The sequence below is a fragment of the Silene latifolia genome, chromosome X (assembly GCF_048544455.1).
Source record: "Silene latifolia isolate original U9 population chromosome X, ASM4854445v1, whole genome shotgun sequence".
In the NCBI taxonomy this organism is placed as follows: domain Eukaryota; kingdom Viridiplantae; phylum Streptophyta; class Magnoliopsida; order Caryophyllales; family Caryophyllaceae; genus Silene; species Silene latifolia.
Window position 1 is genome coordinate 310,649,324 of NC_133537.1, and position 10,738 is coordinate 310,660,061.

Consider the following 10,738-nt stretch of genomic DNA (forward strand, 5'->3'; position numbering starts at 1 on the left):
CACACTTCGGTGTGTAGTCAGTTACAGGTTACTCTTGGAGTTTGGAGGATGGTTACTATAGTTTGGATTGGCTTGCGTATTAGATTGTGTATCTGTGATTTCTTATTTTGGTTATGCAGTTGACTGGCCCCGTTTATTGTTTTTAAAACTACGGTGATCCATTCAGGAATGGTGAGCTGTTGGTTTAGCAGGTATTGGATGTCGATGTAGCTCGCGGGATATGGATGGGGCAGAGTCCACAGATGTTCTTTAGCTAGCTTCCGTTGTTGTCTTAATCATTGGCTTTTCTTTTGTTTTCTTTTCGGATTTGTAAACAGTTTTGGTTTGGTTTTCAGTTTGAGTTTGGTTAAACAGTTTGTACTTTTAATAAACGTTCTATTATGGTCCATTTGATATACTTTACCTCGAGCAACCGATATGATAGCGCTTCCATTTACTAAGGTAGGCCTTGGTAAGGCACTTTGGTAGATGGGGTGTTATAAAGTGGTATCAGAGCGACAATTTTGGAACCTAAAACCACTGAACCAAATGAACATAGGGTGTCTAATTAAAATGAACCTGGGTTGGAATTGTTTGGAGCTACCGCAAAGGTTTGAGAGACGTCTCGAAACCGCAATGTTGCCCACAAAAATTCGAGCTAGTCACTACAGGTCAGGGTGTGTCAAGAGGATCGTTGTGTGTGTGTGTGTGTGTGTGTGTGTGTGTGTGTGTGTGTGTGTGTGTGTGTGTGTGTGTGTGTGTGTGTGTGTGTGTGTGTGTGTGTGTGTGTGTGTGTGTGTGTGTGTGTGTGTGTGTGTGTGTACGCGCGCGTGTGTATGTGTTTGTGTGTTTCTTTATAAGTATGTTTGATGGAGTATATATATATATATGTTTAATGTGTTGTAGAGTGGTATGAGCATGCTTTAGTGTTTATTGCTTGGCATTTTCTTACGTAGTAACATGTGAGATAGGATATGTTGGTTTATATGCTGTCAAATCATAAAAGGGTTATCGTTCTTGGCATGACTCGACCGAGTGTGGCAGGAATCGACCGATTAGAAGGTACTCGATCGAGTTTCTGGCGCTCGACCGAGTGAGGGTTATATGTGTTTTGGCAGTAGTTACTAAAGTAGTGTGACTGGACCGAATAGGTAGTGACTCGACCGAGTCTAGGGGACTCGACCGAGTATGTAAGGTACTCGGCCGCGTATCATCTTATGTGATTTCTGGTCAGATACTAGAGTGGTAGCACTCGAACGAGTACGTATGGGACTCGACCGAGTAGCTCGTACTCGACCGAGTACCTCTTTGGCATATGTGATATTTGTTTTGAGTCGCAGACTATGTGCTTACATTGTCTTTGGTTCTTAAATTATTATTTTACAAATGTCTTGGTCCTGATGAGTAAGGTACTGGATCCTTTGATGTGGAGAGTACCACTTTATGATGGGTGTGAGTTTGGTGTATGGGGAGAACATGTGGTCATATGTGGTTGTGGTGGATAGTGGAAAAAGAAAGTGAAATTGATGAGCTTACTTAGGCAAGCAGCACATATTATAGTCATGAGCTTCAGTATTGTAGTGATAAGTGTATATGGTCAAGGGGTAATGTACTTGTGAGGAATGTGAGAATGAAAAGTTTGAAATGAGGGATGTGAATTGTGGTAATTTGGGATATGTAGGGTCTAATGGAGGGAGATGGGTATGACTATGTTGGTGGCAAATATGTGTACTGGGGAAGCCGTGATAGAAGAATAGAAAGGAATGGTGTTTAGTGAGCTTGGGTTGATGGATACCGCAATGTGGATTGGTATGTAGTGTTTGGGAATTTGGATTACTAGGAGGTGATCCTAGTGTTTAATTCTTTGGGAAGTAACGAGAGGAGGTGAATCTTGATCTCTGGAGATGTTAAAGGAAGATGTAATCAATTAATAAGAAACCATTGAGTGGATGGACCTATTGGTGGTGAATATGAGTGGGTAGCATCATAAGAGAGATTGTTGATAAGAAATGAATGAGAAGTTATTGATATAGACTAATGGAATTTGATTTTTGGGAATAATGAGAAGGTAACAGAATGATTAAAGAGCTAGGTACAAGGATTAATGAGTTGAGTGGATTATGGGTGTTGTCAAGTTCAATGGGACAAGACAGATGGGAGTAAGTCGAGCGAAAGTTCGCAAAAGTTATGGGGCACGAAAGAAAGGAATCATGGAGATGTATGATACTATCATGTGGGTGTGAGTTAAGGGTTATATAGGAATTTCAGGACGACATGTTAGTCATGAGTTTTGTGGAATTAAGGGAGTAAGAAGTTGGTAGAGTATTTGCATGGTATGAGACTTTGGTGATGAACTAGGTGATGATACAATCGAGAACAGAGTTGGAATGAATGCTGAGGTAATTTTGTTGATGGATTTAATGTTCGTTATTTGGGATGGTAACCGAAGATAGGAAAGGAACTGTTATATTTAGCGTTGATTATAAGAGAGTAGAGATACGGAAGATGGTGGTGTCGTGGTGTTGTCACTAGTGGTTAAGGATGATGGTGGTTAAGGATGATGTTAAATAGGGAAGTTAGGCGTTCTAAAGAGGTTGATTTTGTAGAGGCTGGATTGGTATGTATGGGTGCAAGGGAGTATAAGATGTGGATATAGAAGGCGTTTGCTAGTAATTGAGTATTAATGATATGGTTACATCGGTCAGAAAGTGGTAATTATGTGGATGGGAGAATATGCTATGAAGGCTTATGAGTTTAACCTGGTGTTAGCGATATACCTTACCAGATGGTAACTTACGTGATCAGTATTGGCTAGTTAGATTTGATTATGGGTCTATGATGTGTGTAAGTAATTGTGTGAGGTTCTGACCTCATGAGTAGTGGTATGGTACGATATTCATAAAGTTGTTATCTGGTTATTCTATGTAACATGTTACGTGGTTGGATGAGTCGTGACATGATTGTTGTGTCGGGACACTGTTTATTAGTAATGTGGTTAATGTGTTCTGGGTTGCGATGCGGGCACGGTACTCCGTGTTGCGATGCAGGTACATTCGCGCTGCGGTGTTGCTATTGGTGGTGGTGTTGCGATGTCGTCATCGGTTGAGGTGGAGTAGGCTGGATACTTGTGAGACGAACTTCTGAAAGTATATGTCAGCCTAGTATGGGCATATAGATTGTTATTCTGTTTACTGCGGTTTTCTGTGATTTTCGGTTTGTGGAGGAGAGTAGAGTATAATATGGAAGAAAGTTGCGCATGTGGATGTTGTGGTCATAAAACAGTGATATTTTGTTGATGGGACATAGTTGTGGGATGTTGTGTGAATACTTTCGATCTTGTTTTAGATGAGGCATTATTGACATAGTTGTGGCAAGTAATTGGGGGAGCATGTGTATGCTGAGCTGGAAGCTGCAGGTGGTTCATAATCTTTATCGAGGAAGTAAGTATGGAGTGTTTGGAATTAGTATTATGTTAAGTTATGGACGAGTTTAGCGGCAGTAAAAGGGAAATTTGAGGACCTAGTGAGTGTGTAACAATTTATGGATCGTGGGTGATGTTGTAGGAATACGTGCATGAATAGGGGAGAATGTGGTTGTGCGGTAATATGAAAGAGTTGAAGTAGTGGTTATGCTGAGGATTTTGTGGTATACGTTAGGTGGTGTGCTGAGTGATTAGAGGTATAGAATTGTTAGAGAAAGAGAGCCTTGGATATGGGAATGGTTGTCGGTGTTGAGTTTATAGTCGGTGAGCGGTGACATGAGATACTGATGATGGGAAGAAATAGCTAAGGACATAGTACTAGTTAGGTTACGAGGACGTGACGTTTATCTTAAAAGTGGTAGGATGCGACAGAGAAAGTTTGATGGTTATGCGTGTTGCAGTGTATTTGGAAGTTTTGAGTCTTGGTGTAAAATAAGGATGGACTTGGGGTTGGTGTCCTTAACAGTTAGTGCAAGGACTTATAAATCTCTAAAAGGATCAAAGGGCATACTTTTGGTATTATTATCAGTTGATCCACGTTTATCAATAACGGTTGGCTTGCTAGATAAGTTTGACGTTATTGTCATACAGATGGCGGTGATCAACTGGTCCCTAAAAGTCACACCTATAGGATACGTTTGAGAGATGTGACAAGATGAAAATACAAAGTCATGTAGATGCCAATTTTGACTAACCAGTTAGTCCGAGTTATTTGACTAGTAATTAGTCAAAATGTGATGTTGAGATATTATATTTAATACGGATTAAATAAGATGGGCTAAGGCGAATTAAGCAATTAATTCGTAAATTGAATATAAACGATTTATATTCGATTAATGTATATTGAATAAATTAATTATACAATATTGTCTTTGTCGGACATGTATTAATACTTCAACTAATCCGTATTATTAGTCGATGTATTAATAACCGATAACCGATGACAGTTTATAATAAAAACCCGTCATATACATTTTAGCATTTTATTTAACCAGGACCACGAGCCATAATTAAGAGGAAGTGGAAGCCCACTTCCTCATGAGGGCTCTCGGTTTTGGCCGAATTAGAAGAACAAAAAGGAGAGCCTTCTCCTTCTTGTTAACATAATTGTCATTAGTGAAAAAAATAATTAGGGTTTCGGAACATTTTTCTCTGAAATTCCTAGATCTCACATCTGTAAAACCTCACAATAGCTATCTCGATATTGCAAGTCAATTAGAGAGCATTTCTAGCACAAGGGCATAGTCTCAGACGGTCTTGGGTGCAACAATTAGGAGGAAATCTCTGTTGATTTCTGTTCTTTACGCCGTGCATCAAAGGACCCGAGGTTGATTCTTAATCTTTATCGTTTTCTATTGTATTTCGTTTATGACCATATTTCACATGTTAAAATTTACGTTATAGTCCTAAATTTAAAGGGTCTTATACGGATATTACCCCACAAGTGGTATCAGAGCGAGGCCACGTAAATTTTCATTGTGATTTTTCATCAAACGATCTTGAAACGATTTTTTATTGTCTTGAAATTCGTGCGGCAGCAGCGTTTTTATCCTCTCGGCAGGAATTTTTTGGCTGTTGCAAATTTTTGAAACCGTGACATGTTTTGCACGGTTAATTCATCTTGTTTTTCAATTTGTTTTTATGCATATTGTTGTTTTATACGGAGATTATAACAATATGTCAAGTTTTGTCAAATTGTAAAATTGTTTTGATGCGGTTTTGATCAAAATTGCAGGAGGTTTTGCTTTGTCAAACTGTTTCACGAGGGTTTTGCATTTCCAGAAACTTTTGTACTCGATCGAGCAAGTTTTTAAATCGATCGAGTGGTTTTTCTGTCTTGTTTTACTCGATCGAGTCCTTGCTGCACTCGATCGACTGCTTTTAAAACCCTGACTGCTCGATCGAGACCTCCTCGTACTCGATCGAACAGTGTTGCTAATAAAAGTACTCGATCGACCTCGGTGTAGTCGATCGAGCACTTTCGGTTTGGCAATCCTCTCGATCGACTAGCGATTGATCGATCGAGCTCTTTTATTCCTCTACGAGCACTTATGTCCCTGGATCGAGTGTTTTTTGGTTTGGCAGCTTTGAAAATTTATTCTTTTGTTTTAAATTTTCTTTTGGCTTTAATATGTACTTTATACGGATATTGTACACTCGCTATGATTGTGAAACGGTTCACACACGTACCATTAAGTTATTTTAAAGCGTATTTAAAGTAACGGATTGTATAAGATTAAAATTAAATTGATAGAAGCGGTTTTATCACATGAATTTTAATCATTAAAAGGTGGTTTGGATAATTTAACATAATTACGGAATTATGTCACGAATAAATTTGTTTTAGTTGATGCATTTTCTTTTATTGTTTAATTTGAATGCTTTTAATTACGTATTTATTTATTTTTGCAAACGGTTGTAACTTAGTGTGGCCTTAGTAGAACGTGTTACCGTAATGATGGAACACGGTCTTGGTTGTATTTTGAGATCTCGTATCTCCATTTTTATTTCTTTTAATTACAGTTTTTATTTAGAATGTAAATAGGTTTATATTTGTAAATTTTAAATTGTAATTTTTGAGAAGACCAAAGATGGAGACCGGATGCTCACTCCCGCTACATGGATCAAGATGGAACATCAAGACAAGCTTCTCGGGTCCAACGGTGGATTCCAAAGTTGTTTTATGTTCTTTTTATTAGGATAGGCCACACTAGGAATTTTTATTTACGTATTGCATTCTTTTATTTATTTTTCGTAACGATAATATGCATCATTTTCCGCCTAAAAACCAAACCACCTAATTATTGCATGAAAACTGACACATATAGAGGTCACGAGTTAGTTTTCTTTGACATTCTCATGTCACACGATTTTTAAGCCATCACCCAAATTAATTCATTCACACAGACGCTAGTTATTCGTTCACTTAATATGAATTATAATTTAGTTGATGGGATCTTCCTCGTATAAACAAAAATTGAGAACGGTCTTTATAGGTCAAACTCCAATAAGTCCCTTCTTCGTCGGTAGGCATAATATGACCCTTTCTACGTCGGGTAAGTTGGAACCGATTGACCTATTTTATCTCAACACTATGGTCACTCGTACGATCCTGTGACTATGGTGGACTATAGATAGGATTTACGGAAATCTATCGACCAAGAGTTCTTACGGAAGAATTAGCTAACCAGTTGGCTTATCAATTTACGGAAATTGAGTCTTGGGATCACTTGTATCATTCTTGAGGAAGATCAATTATGCAAGTGCGAGAGTCTACACGTTAAAATGAATTTTAAAATAGACTTAAATCACCTCGATGAGTTGCTTATTTCGTTTTTGTTTTTCTTTCTTTTCAGTGTAGATCACGAACTTTTAAATCGCTAAATACAAATGGCTGGTTCTACGATAACCCAATGCCAAGTGCCACATTGGACCGTGAGTCCCGGCTTCGGATCTTCATGAATCGGATGAATCGGTCTACTCGATCAAGAATGATGGATCAAACTTCGCGGACCGGGAGGCGGCATTACGGAATGCGCTGCCGCTGACGGAAGCTCAAATATCTATTAGAGCCCATCCCGCAAAACCCAGTCCCACGGTTAGAGTCTTTGAAATCACCAAGTTTAATGATTTCGTATGGAAGCGGGTGCGATTAAAAACGTACTCATTTTTGCAATGGAACCCAATTTGCAGAAACGCTTCATAGCCCATGGTGCGAACAAGATTTTCACCACGCTCACCAAGGAATTCTCGAAAGCACCGAGAATCGTGACCTATGAGCATACCACTCGTTTCTTTGATGCGAGACTCGGATGGGCCAACCAGTTAGCCCACACATTCTCAAAGCATGATTGAGAATGTCGAGAAGTCGGAGACCTTTGATTGTAAGATCACGAGAACATTGTTATTGACCGCATGCTTCACTCACTCCACGATGGTTTTTCGCAATTTAGAGCGAATTACTATATGAATGATTTGAAGAAAAGTCCCCATGAATTGCACTCCCTTCTCGTACAGACCGAGAAGGACATGAAGTTCAGTGGGAGCTTGAAACAGGATGTTCTCGTTGTGACAAACAAGGGGAAAGGTAAGGGCAAAGCTCAGGCAAACCTAGCAGTAGGTAAACCGAAGTTCAAGAAGTCGGGTTCAGGTAAGAGTGGGCCTGGTGAGTCGAGCACCTCATCAGGCGCGACAAAGAGCAAGAATGAAAACATGGAATGCCATCATTGCCACAAGACTGGGCATTGGAGGCGTACATGTCCTGTTTATCATGAGGACTTAAAGGCAGGTCGTGTTAAACCTGTTGGTATGTCTTCTTCTTCTTCTACTTTTATTCATATGATTGAGATTAACCACGCAAGTTACGGAACTTGGGTACTTGATACTGGTTGTGGTTCTCATCTGTGTAATCATGTGCAGGGGCTCCGAAACATCGAACCCCTCGTAAAGGGTGAGGTGGACCTGCGTGTTGGGAATGGAGCAAGAGTGGCTGCCATCTCAAAGGGGACATATGTGATCCAGCTTCCCAGCGGATTTGAGTTATTTTTATATAACTGCTATTATGTACCCAGTCTTTCGAAAAACATTATTTCAGTTTCTGCACTTGATAAACTTGGTTTTTCATTTGTAATAGAGAATAATACTTGCATTTTCTCTTTACACGATATGATTTATGGCAAGGCAGTTTCCATGAACGGAATTTATGTTTTAGATCAGACCACCGAAATATTACACGTAATGAATAAAAAGTTAAAGGTTGGTGACAAAGATCAAACGTATCTATGGCACTGCCGTATGGGACACATTAATGAGAAACGCGTTAAACAGCTCATCAAGAATGGAGCTATCTCGGCCTTTGATTTTCAATCATTTGGCACGTGTGAATCATGTCTCATCGGTAAGATGACTCGTATTTCCTTCAAAGGTGTTGGAATGCGCGCTGCTGACCTATTAGGACTCATACACACGGATGTATGTGGACCTATGTCAATCACCGCACGAGAAGGCTATAGGTATTTCATCACTTTCACGGATTATTTAAGTAGATATGGCTATGTCTACTTAATGAAACATAAAAGTGAATCCTTTGAGAAATTCAAAGAATACCAGAATAGGGTACAGAACCTATTGGGTAGAAAGATTAAAACACTACGTTCAGATCGTGGTGGCGAGTATCTTTCTCACGAGTTTGATCAACACCTAAAGGACTGTGGGATTGCCCTACAGTTAACTCCACCTGGAACACCTCAATTGAATGGTGTGTCCGAACGGAGAAATCGAACACTACTTGATATGGTTCGATCCATGATGAGTCACACCGTGTTGCCTGACTCATTGTGGGGTTATGCTCTTTTGTCAGCCGCTCTAATACTTAATCGAAGTCCGTCTAAAGTGCTTGACAAGACTCCATATGAACTATGGAAGGAACGGTCCCTAACTTGTCCTTTATACGGGTTTGGGGCTGCGAGGCTTATGTCAAGTGGAGACACGAGGATAAGCTCGGCCCGCGATCGGTCAAGACGTACTTTATAGGTTATCCTAAAGGAACGCTTGGTCATTACTTTTATTCGCCAACCGAACAACGTGTTTTTGTTGCGGCTAGTGCGACATTCTTAGAGAAGGAATTTCTCGAGAATGCAAAGAGTGATAGAACCTTCGAATTGTCGGAGATTCAAGAACCAAGTACCGAGCAACTATTGGAGGAACCTATTCCTTCAATCCCGGCTGCGGTTAACATTCCTGAGGAACCTAGGAGGTCGGGAAGAGTCTCTATTCCTCCGGACAGATACATTGGTATGGTCGAGGAACATGACATAGATGACGTTCTACTCTTAACGAGTAGTGAACCCGCAACCTATAAAGGTGCCATGACTAGTTCTGACTCAAAGCTATGGCTTGAGGCCATGCAATCCGAGATGGACTCTATGTATGAGAACAACGTATGGGATCTCGTTGACTTACCAGCTAAGGTTCGTCCCCTTCAATGCAAATGGCTTTACAAGATAAAGCATTCTGTGGAAGGTCAACAAGATATCTACAAAGCACGACTAGTTGCTAAAGGTTTCACCCAAGTGCCAGGTTTGCACTACGATGAAATTTTTGCACCGTAGTCATGCTGCGTTCCATTCGGATTATCTTAGCGATCGCCGCTTTTCATGACTATGAAATTTGGCAAATGGATGTGAAAACCGCCTTCTTAAACGGCTTTTTGGAGGAAGAGTTGTACATGGTACAACCCGAAGGTTTCATCGATCCACAACATCCTAAGAAAGTATGCAAACTTAAGCGTTCCATTTATGGACTTAAGCAAGCATCTCGGGGTTGGAATCATCGCTTCGACCAAGTGATTAAAGAAAATGGATTTACTCGATCGGTCGAGGAACCATGTCTTTATATCAAGTCGAGTGGGAGCAAGATTGTCTTCCTAATATTGTATGTCGATGACATACTCCTGATTGGGAATGACATACCTCTCTTAACTTCGGTGAAAGTATGGTTGAAAAACCATTTCCAGATGAAAGATCTGGGAGAGGCACAAAGAATTCTAGGCATCCGTATCTATCGAGATAGATCACGACGGATGTTATCTCTCGATCAGAGTCTTACATAGACAAAGTCCTAGAGAGATTCAAAGCATGACTAACTCCAAGAAGGGGTTTCTTCCAATGGCTCCGTGGGTGCATTTGAGCAAGTCTCGGTCACCAGAGACACCGGAAGAGAAAGAGCGCATGGCACGGATTCCCTATGCTTCGGCTATAGGATCAATCATGTATGCCATGATATGCACACGTCCGGACGTGGCATATGCATTGAGTATGACAAGTCGATTCCAACAGCATCCAGGTGAACCACATTGGCTGGCTGTCAAGAACATTCTTAAGTACCTACGGAGGACTAAAGATTGGGCATTGACTTATGGAGGCCCTCAAAAGCTGCGCAACCAGGATTCGCAGATGCTAGCTTCCAAACGGATCGAGATGACTCGAAATCTCTATCTGGATTCGTTTTTACTCTTAATGGCGCCTGATCGGTGGAAGAGTTCAAACAAAATCACATAAAGAGATTCTACGACCGAGTCCGAGTACTATGCCGCGTCTGAAGCTACAAAGGAAGCGATATGGATGCGTCAATTCTTACATGGGCTATCTGTAGTGCCTAGTTCGAATGACCCGATTACCATCTATTGCGACAATAGTGGTGCCATCTTCCAAGCTAAGGAGCCTAAGTCTAGCAACAAGTCTAGACATGTACAACGGAAAGCTCATCTAATCCGAGATT